The 13,924-nt window shown below is 44.9% G+C and overlaps 1 long non-coding RNA gene across 1 annotated transcript in view; it reads left to right on the top strand.

The window, feature by feature from the left end:
* Positions 1-13,924, top strand: part of LOC139184439 (uncharacterized) — a 175,163-nt gene that overhangs the window by 40,624 nt on the left and 120,615 nt on the right. Inside the window, exon 2 of the long non-coding RNA XR_011567942.1 lies at positions 10,938-11,101. This is a non-coding gene — a long non-coding RNA (uncharacterized lncRNA). The remainder of the gene's footprint in view (positions 1-10,937; positions 11,102-13,924) is intronic.

Genomic DNA, 13,924 nt, shown 5'->3' on the forward strand with positions numbered 1-13,924 from the left:
ACATCAGGTGGCCAAAGTATTGGAGTTTCAGCTTTACCATCAGTCCTTCCAATGAACACCCAGGACTGATTTCCTTTAGGATGGATCGGTTGGATCTCCTTGCAGTCCAAGGGACTCTCAAGAGTCTTCTCCAACACCACAGTTCAAAAGCATCAGTTCTTCAGTGCTCAGCTTTCTTCACAGTCCAACTCTCACATCCATACATGACCACAGCAAAAGCCATAGCCTTGACTAGACGAACCTTTGTTGGCAAAATAATGTCTCTGCTTTTGAATATGCTATCTAGGTTGGTCATAACTTTCCTTCCAAGGAGTAAGCGTTTTTAATTTCATGGCTGCAGTCACCATCTGCAGTGATTTTGGAGCTCAAAAAAATAAAGTCTGACACTGTTTCCACTGTTTCCCCATCTATTTCCCATGAAGTGATGAAGATATAGTAGCACTGAGATCAGATCAGATCAGTCACTCAGTCGTGTCCGACTCTTTGCGACCCCATGAATCGCAGCACACCAGGCCTCCCTGTCCATCACCAACTCCCGGAGTTCACTCAGACTCACGTCCATCGAGTCAGTGATGCCATCCAGCCATCTCATCCTCTGTCGTCCCCTTCTCCTCCTGCCCCCAATCCCTCCCAGCATCAGAGTCTTTTCCAATGAGTCAACTCTTCACATGAGGTGGCCAAAGTACTGGAGTTTCAGCTTTACCATCAGTCCTTGCAAAGAAATCCCAGGGCTGATCTCCTTCAGGATGGACTGGTTGGATCTCCTTGCAGTCCAAGGGACTCTCAAGAGTCTTCTCCAACACCACAGTTCAAAAGCATCAATTCTTCGGTGCTCAGGCTTCTTCACAGTCCAACTCTCACATCCACACATGACCACTGGAAAAACCATAGCCTTGACTAGACGGACCTTTGTTGGCAAAGTAATGTCTCTGCTTTTGAATATGCTATCTAGGTTGGTCATAACTTTCCTTCCAAGGAGTCGTCTTTTAATTTCATGGCCGCAGTCACCATCTGCAGTGATTTTGGAGCCCAGAAAAATAAAGTCTGACACTGTTTCCACTGTTTCCCCACCTATTTCCCATGAAGTGGTGGGACCGGATGCCATGATCTTTGTTTTCTGAATGTTGAGCTTTAAGCCAACTTTTTCACTCTCCTCTTTCACTTTCATCAAGAGGCTTTTTAGTTCGTCTTCACTTTCTGCCATAAGGGTGGTGTCATCTGCATATCAGAGGTTATTAATATTTCTCCCGGCAATCTTGATTCCAGCTTGTGTTTCTTCCAGCCCAGCATTTCTCATGATGTACTCTGCATATAAGTTAAATAAACAAGGTGACAATATACAGCCTTGACGAACTCCTTTTCCTATTTGGAACCAGTCTGTTGTTCCATGTCCAGTTCTAACTGTTGCTTCCTGACCTGCATACAAATTTCTCAAGAGGCAGATCAGGTGGTGTGGTATTCCCATCTCTTTCAGAATTTTCCACAGTTTATTGTGATCCACACAGTCAAAGGCTTTGGCATAGTCAATAAAGCAGAAATAGATGTTTTTCTGGAACTCTCTTGCTTTTTCTATGATCCAGCAGATGTTGGCCATTTGATCTCTGGTTCCTCTGCCTTTTCTGAAACCAGCTTGAACATCAGGAAGTTCACAGTTCACATATTGCTGAAGCCTGGCTTGGAGAATTTTGAGCATTACTTTACTAGCGTGTGAGATGAGTGCAATTGTCAGGTCTTAATTTCCTTATCTAAGGAGATAAGCCAGGTCTGCAGGAATCTGTAGGAACTACAAGGACCACCAGAACATCCTTGAAAGTGTCTTCTCCAAACTTAGCCTTACCCAAAGGGTATCTGAGGGCATTCCTATTGGCTTGTTTCTCAGGGCTGTCTCTGCTTCTCTGTTTGGAAGAGCAGTAGCAAAGCAGCCTGAAGATGATGGTCCTCCAACTTAGCTGCTCAGTAGACTCCTTAAGGAAGCTTTTGAAAAATAGTAATGCCCAGTCCCCACCCCCAAAGATTCTGGATGAATTGGTCTGGTATAGAATCAAGAACTCATTTATGACTATGTTTTTATTCTTTAACTATGTATTTTTATTTGGCTGTGCTGAGTCTTAGTTGTGGCATACAAACTCTTAGTTGTGACATGGGGGATCTAGTTCCCTGACCAGGGATCAAAGCTGGGTGGGGCCAGAGTCTTAGTCACTGGATCACAAGGGAAGTCCCTTATGAGTATGTTTTTTAAAATTCTTCATGTGATTCAAGTGCAGAACTGAGGTTGAGAGAGGACGAGAAGGGTATTATGCCTAGTGACATGAGCCAGACAGAGAATGACAAATGCTGTATGATATGTGGAATCTAAAAAATACCACAAACTACTGAATGTAACAAAAAAGAAACAGACTCACGGATACAGAGAATGAGCTAGTGGTTACCAGTGGGAAGGGAGGGAGTTGCAATATAGGGGTAGGGGGTTAAGTGGTACAAATGACTATGTCTAAATAAATAAGCTACAAGGATATATTATACAACACAGGGAATATAGCCAATATTTATTTTATAATAACTTTAAATGGATTATAACCTCTAAAAATTGTGAATCACTATGTTGTTTACCTGAAACCTACATCATATTATAAATCAACTACACCTCACTAAAATAAGTAAATAAAAATTTAAAAGCTGCTCATGAAAGAAAGGATGGTCCACATTAGAAGTAACCCACTGGTGGCCTGTGAAGCTAGCATATGGACTGTAGATATATTTTGTTTGGCCAGAACAATGTTAAAATAAAAATTATCAAACAAACAACCCTGAATCTGAGTACCTTTTCAAGAGGCGTGACACTCAGCAGGCTTCTGTAATTTCTATTATTGAACACTTGCTTGGTGTTTAGTTATACAGCTGCTGGTTTGCTGAGACCAATGTACAGAAAGCCAGCTGTTGTCCCCTCGTGAGAGGAAGAACACTGGTAGAGCGGTAGTGATCATGCTGGGGGCGATGGAGGGACAGTAAGGAGGTCATCAGAAGCTCACAGGTAATCCACCTGAAATTAAGACTCCTCCCTTCCCTGAGTTCCTACCCATTAGCCACACTGTTTTCATGGCTAGAGTAGTGCTCCAGCCCCAATTATATGACAGGTACTTCTGGGGGAAAGGGTCTCGTAGGATGGGTCAGTTTTATGGATGTTAATTGGACCCTGGTGCTAGAGGATCATGCAGCAGAGGTGCAGCACATGGAGCCCACTCCAGGAAAGCTTCTTTTTAGGCGCCTTGTTTGGAACAGTGAGTTGAGTCTGGGCAGGGCTCCAGAAAGACTATCGTTGCAGGCTTCTACCAGCAGCATTGATTGGCAATGGGAAATATTCCTCAAGGTCCGGAGCAGGGCCTGTGCTCACATGTACACAATCAGGAGGCATAGGATGCACTCACACATTGGGACTTTCCTGCCCCCTTCAGTATTTCTCAATATATAGGAAATCTCTTTCTAGAAAATTACTAACACCCGTTATCTCAAACTGTCAACACAGATAGTGGTACTAACCCATCTTTTTTCTATAGCAGGTATTGACTCATTTTCTTGGCATCAGAGATTCTATCACAGTTTTCAGCCTGCTGCCCCTGCTCCCACGCTACTCTTCCCAGCTGCAGGGCAAGGCACACTGTAGATGTCAATGAATGGTAAATGGGTTTGGTTCATTCCCAGTTCCATGTTTGTTTACTTACAGGTTGGGCTATACAAATCTCACAATTCACTTGGTGATCGCACATTACTACTAGTAGTGAAAGCTCAGAAGTAATCGTAATTCCTCAGCCATAAAAAAGAAGGAAAGAATGCCATTTGCAGCAACATGGATGGACCCAGAGATCATACCAAGTGAAAGAAGTCAGAGAAAGACAGATATCAATCGATATCACTTATATGTGAAATCTAAACTATGACACAAAATGAATCTATATACAAAACAGAAACAGACTCACAGACATAGAGAACAAACCCATGGTTACCAGAGGGGACAGGGCGAGGGGAGTGATAAATTAGGAGTGCGGGGTTAACAGATACAAACTGCTATACATAAAATAGATAAGCAACAAGGATTTACTATATAGCACAGGGTACTATATTCAATATCTTGTAATAATATTAACATATATCTCTACATTCAGTTATATGTATATTACAAAGTGATTCAGTTATATATACTTGCTTTTGAACTGTGGTGTTGGAGAAGACTCTTGAGAGTCCCTTGGACTGCAAGGAGATCCAACGAGTCCATTCTGAAGGAGATCAGCCCTGGGATTTCTTTGGAAGGAATGATGCTAAAGCTGAAACTCCAGTACTTTGGCCACCTCATGTGAAGAGTTGACTCATTGGAAAAGACTCTGATCCTGGGAAGGATTGGGGGCAAGAGGAGAAGGGGACGACAGAGGATGAGATGGCTGGATGGCATCACTGACTCGATGGACGTGAGTCTGAGTGGACTCCGGGAGTTGGTGATGGACAGGGAGGCCTGGCGTGCTGTGATTCATGGGGTCGCAAAGAGTCAGACATGACTGAGCGACTGATCTGATCTGATCTGATATATAACAATCACTTTGTTGTATACTTGAAACTAATATAATACTGTAAATCAACTTTAATGTTTTTTAAAAAGAAGTAATTATGGTGTGAATTAGCTGTACATCTTTAAACTGCCAAAGCCAGCCCCAGTTTGTGGTCAGGACTTCCATTTCTGCCTCCTTGAAAAGTTGTTACAAGGGTCAGTTCAGTTGGTGTCTTAATCCTTTAATTCACTGTGTACCCGTCTGGTTATGTCCACAGTGAAAAGGGCACATAAGCGGACAGACCTGCATTCAGATTCAAATACGGTGGAAAGGAAGTGGCCTGGGTTCCCTTTCTGCTTCAGGCACTGTCGCCCCTCGCCTTTCCAGACTCAGTATGCTGTTCCCTCAACTGCTGGGAACATAGCTAAATGTCAGAATGTACTATTTTTTTGTTTGTTTGTTTGTTTCCTTGTTCATTTCTAAGACTCTGAAACACACAAGACTTATGTAACAAAGTCTGTATACCAGGATCTTATTTGGGTATGATTTTTGTGGCAGTTTCTCCCCAGTCTTCTAGGCTGGACGGCACAGGTGAGCTATGCATGAAACCCTCAGATTCACTGCACGTTTTTTCTACAGGACAACCCATGTTAGGGGTCCGTCAATGGGAATGTAAGAAAGGAGAGTATCTTTATTTGAACATAGCTACCTCCTTGCTGCTGCTGCTACTGCTGCTAAGTCGCTTCGGTCGTGTCCGACTCTGTGCGACCCCATAGACGGCAGCCCACCAGGCTCCCCCGTCCCTGGGATTCTCCAGGCAAGAACACTGGAGTGGGTTGCCATTTCATTCTCCAATGCATGAAAGTGAAAAGTGAAAGGGAAGTTGCTCAGTCGTGTCTGACTCTTCGGGACCCCATGGACTGCAGCCTACCAGGCTCCTCCATCCATGGGATTTTCCAGGCAAGAGTACTGGAGTGGGGTGCCATTGCCTTCTCCGAGGTACCTCCCTATAGGAAGACAAAATTTCTACCAAAAACCTAGACCCATTTTGACTAAAATAAGCCTCACGAATGGAGGTCATTCTGGTTTTAATCTTTGCTCCTTCCTCTGGGATAGTGGATGGTGATGCAGTTCTCTGACTGTGAGCAGCTGGGACAGAGCCACTTTCTTGTTTCTGAGGTTTTCACACATCTGTGTATTCTCTTCATCATCATGTAAGATATTTATGGGCACAAAAACTTATCTTCTGGGCTGTTTATTGCCACTGCCCATGGGGAGACTGACTTCGATCTCTTCTTTTTCTGTTCTCACATTGGACTCTGAATCACCTTCTCATGTTGCCCTGGGGATGGACTTGCAGGGTTTCATTTGCTCTTGGGTCACTCAATGATAGGTGCAGGGTCACATTAAACCCCTTCCTGTCCATTCTAAGGCCAGGACCAGGACCACAGTGGTCACATCTTTCTTGAGGTCACACTCACGCATGGGTGATTCCAGTTCTTTGGAAGGTTTGACTCTGGAAACCAACCCAGTTCTGCTGTCTCTGTCATCGGAGGGGCCTATGCCCAAACCCCAGTGTCCTGGATAAGGAGAAGTTAGCTCTCTGGCTGAACAATCTTTCTTTACCAAAATCTAATCCATAGAGCACTGGGTAAAGGGGATGTAAGTACACATAACATAAAGCAAAAACTGGCACCATGTGTGCCCTTATGGAGGGGTGGGGGCCTTGTACTTGTTCGTTGATCCACTCATTTGTTACACCCTCAGTGAGAACGAGAGGGGACACCCCTGACACGCTTCCCAGGCCCCAGCTTTTCTGTGCCGCAGGGCTAGCTGCTCACGGTGTCACCTTTCCTCCAAGCTCTGACTGTGGCTGCTGAAGTCATCTTGTCTTCTTGGAGAGTGGGAGTTTATTACCCACTGTGCACTCCCTGGCCTCTGCCGCTCAGTGACTGACCTCACTGTGGGAGGGAATATTTGGAATACTGCCTTCCTTGCCTCCCAGAGGGACAAACTCTGAGGTGCAACTGACTTTCCAGAGCTCCCCTGGGACTCAGAGACCAGGACTTTCTTCTGCCATTGCACCATTTCTCGACAGCATCCTCTTCTCTCTCCAGCCTCCCTGCTTCCTTAGCGGTTTCTCCCAGAAGCATGTCCTTAATAAATCACACACACTTACATTTCTTGATTCAGGGTCTGTTTCTAAGAAAAAGCCATCTAAGAGAAGTACCTTCTATATGCCAGGCAATGTGATTATGTTCTAGTGTGAGAGACCACAATAGGAAAATTAAAAATAAAATATATCGGTTTTAAAATGTCATTTGACCAACAAGGACCTACTGTCTAGCACAGGGAACCGTGCTCAATGTTATGTGGCAGCCTGAGTGGGAGCGGAGTTTGGGAGCGAATGGATACATGTACATATACATGGCTGAGTTGCTCTGCTGTGCACTCGAAACTATCACAACATTGTTAATTGGCTATATCCCAATATAAAAAAAAAATTTAAATGTCATTAGGCATCTTGGGTCTGTAATGAAATACATGCCGTGCCAGTCAGTGTCATTAAAAACTTAACTTACCTACAGGTAAAAGGTCTGTTCTCAGGAAGCTATATGACTAATGCTGATGAAATTGAAAATGACACAAACAGACAGAAAGATACACTGTGTTCTTGGATTGGAAGAATGTACATTGTTAAAATGACCACACTACCCAAGGCAATCTACAGATTCAATGTAATCCCTATCAAAATACGAATGGCATTTTTCACAGAATTAGAACGAATAATTTTAAAATTTTGTATGGAGACACAAAAGATCCTGAATAGCCAAAACAATCTTGAGAAGGAAGAACAGAGCTGGAGGAATCATGCTCCCAGACCTCACTACACTACAAAGTTACAGGCAGCACACCCCCACTTCATACGTTGTTATTTGTACTCTCAATCATAGACCCACCTTGCCTCTCTCCTCACTGTGGTCTTTGCTCCCATCTTGACTCTGGTTCAGATTCTCCTCCAGTTATGCTCCCCTGGCTAATATCTGCTTGCTCTTCCATTACCGCTGGGCTGGAGGAAGTACAAGCTGGAATCAAGATTGCCGGGAGAAATATCAATAACCTCCGATGTGCAGATGACACCACCCTTATGGCAGAAAGTGAAGAATAACTAAAGAGCCTCTTGATGAAAGTGAAAGAGGAAAGTGAAAAAGTTGGCTTAAAGCTAAACATTCAGAAAACTAAGACCATGGCATCTGGTCCCATCACTTCTTGGGAAATAGATGGGAAAACAGTGGAAACAGTGGCTGACTTTATTTTAGGGGGCTCCAAAATCACTGCAGATGGTGACTGCAGCCATGAAATTAAAAGATGCTTACTCCTTGGAAGGAAAGTTATGACCAACCTAGACAGCATATTCGGAGAAGGCAATGGCACCCTACTCCAGTACTTCTGCCTGGAAAATCCCATGGATGGAGGAGCCTGGAAGGCTATAGTCCATGGGGTCGCTGAGGGTCGGACACGACTGAGCGATTTCACTTTCAGTTTTCACTTTCATGCATTGGAGAAGGAAATGGCAACCCACTCCAGTGTTCTTGCCTGGAGAATCCCAGGGAAGGAGGAGCCTGGTGGGCTGCCGTCTATGGGGTCGCACAGAGTCAGACATGATTGAAGCAACTTGGCAGCAGCAGCAACAGACAGCATGTTAAAAAGCAGAGACATTACTTTGTCAACAAAGGTCCGTCTAGTCAAGGCTATGGTTTTTCCAGTGGTCATGTATGGATGTGAGAGTTGAACTGTGAAGAAGGCTGAGGGCCAAAGAATTGATGCTTTTGAACTGTGGTGTTGGAGAAGACTCTTGAGTCCCTTGGACTGCAAGGAGATCCAACCAATCCGTCCTAAAGGAGATCAGTCCTGGGTGTTCATTGGAAGGACTAATGTTGAAGCTGAAACTCCAATACTTTGGCCACCTGATGAGAAGAGCTGACTCATTTGAAAAGACCGTGATGCTGGGAAAGATTGAGGGCAGGAGTAGAAGGGGATGACAGAGGAGGAGATGGTTGGTTGGCATCACCAACTCAATGGACATGGGTTTGGGTGGACTCCGGGAGTTGGTGATGGACAGGGAGGCCTGGCGTGCTGCAGTCCATGGGGTCGCAAAGAGTCAGACACAACTGAGTGACTGAACTGAACTTCCATTACCACTACCTGCAAGACCGTTTTCTGTCAAACAGTAGACTGCCCTCCCCAGCAGTACCCAACCTGACCACTAGGGGCCAGTGCTTCCAGGCCAGGGAGTAGAATCCAGCCTACCCTCCCTCTAATCAAGAGACAAAAGACAAAATAGGATTGCCTCCAAAGCTCCCCGCTCACATGATCAGCTGCCCATCCTAAACAAAAAAGTCTTTTAACACTTTCATTTTTTTATTTTTATTTTTTTAGTTCTTTTCTACTCTTTAGGTACGGATTCCATGGATGCTAAAAGGCATACATGTATTCAGACAGGAGATTATGTGTTTTGCAAACAGGGAAAGAGTTCACATGTTCCCACTGGAGCCTATTTAACCTATGGCATAAAGCAAAATTCTAATGAGCTCTGTTACCTCCCTTCTGAGTCCACAGCAGATTGGAAAGATATGGAGTCAACAGTGGTGTTAGAAATGGGTGATAAGACAGGGAGAGAACAGGTGAAAATGGAAATAGAAGAGCTCAGAATGTAGGACAGGCAGTTCACATGAAGGCCCCTAGGTTTGTAGTAGGAAAAAGTTGGATAACCGTACTCAGACCTCTGCCACTTCTTAGCTCTTCATTGCCTTATTTATGGGCATAGAGTCATTTTTCACAAGGAGAAATAGGAGCCTCCTAGGAAATGATTAATGTTGGTCATTGTACTTTGTCATAGAAGGCAACAAAGAAAGTAATACACCTTTTAAAAAATGTTAATCTTCGGGTTAAATAGTAATAGCATTTGCTAAGTACAATGTGCGAATATATTTATTTGCATGCGTCCTCAGTTGTTTCTGACTCATTGTGACCCTGTGGACTGTAACCCAGCAGTCTCCTCTGTTTAGGGGATTTCCCAGGCAAAAATACTGGAGTGGGTTGCCATTTCCTTCTGCAGGAGATCTTCCAGACCCAGGGATCGAACCTGAGTCTCCTGAGGCTCCTGCATTCGCAGGCCAATTCTTCACCACTGAATTGTCATAACTCTGCAAGGTGGGAACTATCAGCACTCTCATTTTATAGGAAAGTGAGGTTTTGAAAACTTAAGTCAGGTGCCTGCCTGCAGGTGCCTGCCTGGTTAGCAGAACCAGCACGGGAATTAGGCATCACAGCCCACATCTTTAATCATTATCTTCTATCTGCAAAACCTGACAAGTTATCCTGGTCCATGGGTTGCACTATCAGCTCTTGGGAGCGTCCTCTTTATTCATGGACCATGTCTGATAAACAGGGCTATATTCTACTACTTAATTTGGCTAATTCCAAGAGGACGTTCGAAGTCACAGAATAAATAGAACATCAACAAGTATTTTTTTAAAAAGACAATTAAATCATGAGAATTTATTTGATTCTGCTTCTAAGATATCTCGGTGTGTGGAACACGTCCACAAGCTCTGGCGGAGGTGACTCGTGTTTATCAGTCCCTCAGGTCAAGTTAGGGTTAGGGTTACTGACCAACTTCACTTTCACTTTTCACTTTCATGCATTGGAGAAGGAAATGGCAACCCACTCCAGTGTTCTTGCTTGGAGAATCCCAGGGACGGGGGAGCCTGGTGGGCTGCCATCTATGGGGTCACACAGAGTCGGACACGACTGAAGTGACTTAGCAGCAGCAGCAGCAGGTCAAGTTTGTCTTTGCCAATCCCCGGGCGCAGTCCAGGTCTCTGCCCTTATGAGAAATGTGGACACCTTCTCCTGCCCTCCACAAGAGGGCGCTGGGTTTCCCAGTACAGGACCCACCCAAGTGCCAAGAGACCCGCTGAAACAGGACATAACCACTAGAGGGAAGCAATGAGGTCCATATGCTTCATTCTTCCCTGAGGTTCAAATTTGTAGTATTTGTTTTTGATGTCATCATTTTAAAGATGCTCGTATCTGAGAGACAAATTTTATCGTACGTGGATGGTGCCAGAGAAAACCGGACTATGCAAACCAAGGGGGCACACTTCAGCTCAGCTTTTCTATCTCATCAGGGTGAGTCTGATATCAGCAGCAGTTAACTTCTCAGGAGGCCCCAGGTACAGCTTACCTAGTAGAAAAGGCATTTTCTTCTGCTCAGTCTACTCATAAACATTTTGCAGGATCTACTGAATCCATTAATTTTTTCCCTGTTTCAAGAATGCATCATCAATCACGAACAACTGCAAAACATCACATTCTTGTCGTTTCTTTTTTGAGGGAGTTGGAGTGAATACAGAAATACAAGACACTAGAAGTGGGGTCAAGTCCGCACAGAAGTAGCCCACATAGTCATCAGATGAGTCATCTGTGTTCTGAAGGAACTGTGCCGCCTAATAGCACCACCTGAAGACTCTCTGCCAGACGGCAGAATGCTCCATCAGGTAAGCAATGGAAAGAGCTCTAAAGTGATTGACATAATGGGGATGATTACTCTGGGTTTGATTTTTCAAGTGCCCTCTTCTGTACATGTGGCTAAGAACACATCGCTCGAATGGATACAGTTAAGATTTTAACACGAATAGAAGTGGGAGATTGAAGATGGTTCAAGATGTTCTTCAATATGGACTAAAAAATGGCCGTTTAAAATGATGCTGGGGAATGTATTTATTTATATGGAAAGATAGTCACAAGTTTTCTAAAGTGGGTTCTAAAGCAGTATGAGCCCACTTATGTAACATAAATTTATATCCATACATTGAGAGAAGTCTGAAAGGCATAATATCTCTGGATGGTAGTATTATAAGTGTTATTTCTTTTTTCTTTCTTTTGCTTATGCATGTTTTCAAATTTTTCTACCCCAACCATGTATTACATGTACAATTTAAAGTTCACCAAAATATACACTTTATATCATTTGCTCTGCAACGGTTTGTTCAGGTAGAGTCATCTGCTCTTTTTACACAGGATGGTCTCAGAATCACACAATTTTTATCTGTCTGTACTTATCCAGATCCACAAGGTTGAATTAAGAACAAGCAGGAACAATTGCTGCTTTCACGAGATGTTGTGTTTGTCATCTTGCTTTCAGAAGGCAAGTCCATGTCTCCCAACTGTCTGTTTAAAGTCCCTAACGCCAACCCAGCTGTCTGACATGTCCCATCTTACTCCCTTTCCCCAGCTCTGTTCTTACATAGATTTTTTTTCACCCCCTGCAGGGTGCCAGGCCATTGCTCAGTTTACCCATAAGCAGGTAAACTCTATCCTCTGGCCTCACCCATCGAAATCTCCATCCTCCAAGGCCCATTTCAAATGCCTCTTCACTGGAAGCCTTTCCTGAACTCCCATAGGCTGTGAGCAATTCAGTGTTGCAGGGGTGGGAGTCGGGGTGAGTGAGTGGTGAAGCCAGATGATGCTCCTGTGGTCTCTGCTTTTCATGGGTCCTTCTCAGGAACAGTAACTACATCAGTAAGCAACCAGCAATCCCCATCACCACCCCACCAGTAAAAGCACCTTTATAAGGCGAAATGACATAGCTTAATCAAGAATACATACAAAAATAAGAATTGGACTCTTATTAAAATGTTCCATCATAACTCACAGGTTGTTTAGGAGAATTTCAAAAGCATCTCTGAACACAACTCTCCCTCTAGAGTCATAGCATAGGTTTTGGCAGAAATAATTTTGCTGGCTGTCGCTCGTATAAAACAACAGGATAAGATGGTCTGGGTGCACACAGGGACATAAGAAGCAAGTCCACCCCACAGGTCCCAGGGAAATGGGGCATCTTCTGGCCTGGCACCCGTGGCCTGCCCCAGCCGCTTGTCCTGGCTGATGGACGTGGGCTCCGCGGGGCAGCAGGATGACAACTCCCCAACTCACTGCCTCCTCCTCACCCCAGCTGAGAATCCTGGCAGCCCTGGAGGCCCCCATTCCCTGTTTCCTGGTTCTGTCCTGCCCCTCCATCCTGCCTTGAGACACTGCCACTTTCCAAGTGGGAGTGATACTTCCACTTTCCAAGCTCTTCCCAGCCCATCTCTCCCGGGCTTCCCCTCAGCCAGGCAGTGGGGGTCTCACTGGGATGTAGGTGGCCTGGAAGGATAGTCACAGACTCCTGGGTTGGAGAGAGGCAGGTCCTGACCCAGCTGGGCTCAGCTTCTCATGGGGCTCCAAACCCCCCATGTGCATACACCATGATCTCTGCCTGGAACTTTCTAAATTCCACTCCAACTCCCACCCAACCTCCAAGGCCACCTGAGGTCTCTCTTGCCTAGGAACCCAGCCCCTCCCAAAGCATCTGTCCCCACATCCTCACAGCACTAGCCTTACTGTCATCTGTCTAGTCTAGGGCACACGTGGGCTTTGCTGTCAGGCTACTAGTTCCCAGGCCAGGGCCAACCACTTGCTGGCTATGTGACTCTGGACAGCTTACTCCCCTGTAGCTTCCTCAGTTTCCTTACCTGTAAAATGGGAATAATCACAGTACCTGCCTTATAGAGTTGTGAGGATTCTATGAACTAAGCCAGAGTTTCTGCTATGTAATAAGAAAATGTTCACTTTCTCTGCAGAGCACATCTTTCTCAGTTTAGCACATTCTTACTTTACTTTCTATCATTTACATCTTCTTTTCCTAACGAGGTTACAGTTCTTGTTTGTGCTACGGCTGAGGCATTTATCTATAGTCCTTTTTTGGTAGTCTTCACAGCACATACCCCATAACCAACACAGAGTAGGTGCTTGATAATTTCTTACCACTCAACTTACAAAATGGCAAAGATATTGTCATCAGCAGAATAGACTAAACCAAACTTTCAGTCACAGGTCAGTGTACCCAACTCTGCAAAACAAACCGCCCTGAAACATGGTGACCAAAAGACCCTGATGACTATTTCTCATGGTTCTGTGGATCATCAGGGGGGTTAATTCTGTTAGTTGGCAGCATTTGACCAGAGGGTCAGTGGGACTGGAAAGTTCAAGATGGCCTGACTCATGTTTGGCAGTTGGTACTGGCTGTTGGCTGGGCTTCTTGGTTCCTCTCAACTTTCCATTCTCCAATAGGCTAGACTGGGCTGCCCAGCCTGGTGAGAGGTGGGGTTGTCTCTGGAATCTGAAGTGTTCCAGTGAAAGACACCTGCATGTTGAGGTCTAGGCTCTGGTGCTTGCTGGGTCACTGTCACCATATTCTGTTGATCACAGCAGGTCCCAAGGCCAGCCCAGAGCTTAGGAGTGGAGAAACAGGCTCCCATTTGATGGGAGGAGTGGCAGAG

Source organism: Bos indicus, chromosome 8, assembly GCF_029378745.1.
Source record: "Bos indicus isolate NIAB-ARS_2022 breed Sahiwal x Tharparkar chromosome 8, NIAB-ARS_B.indTharparkar_mat_pri_1.0, whole genome shotgun sequence".
Lineage (NCBI taxonomy): Eukaryota > Metazoa > Chordata > Mammalia > Artiodactyla > Bovidae > Bos > Bos indicus.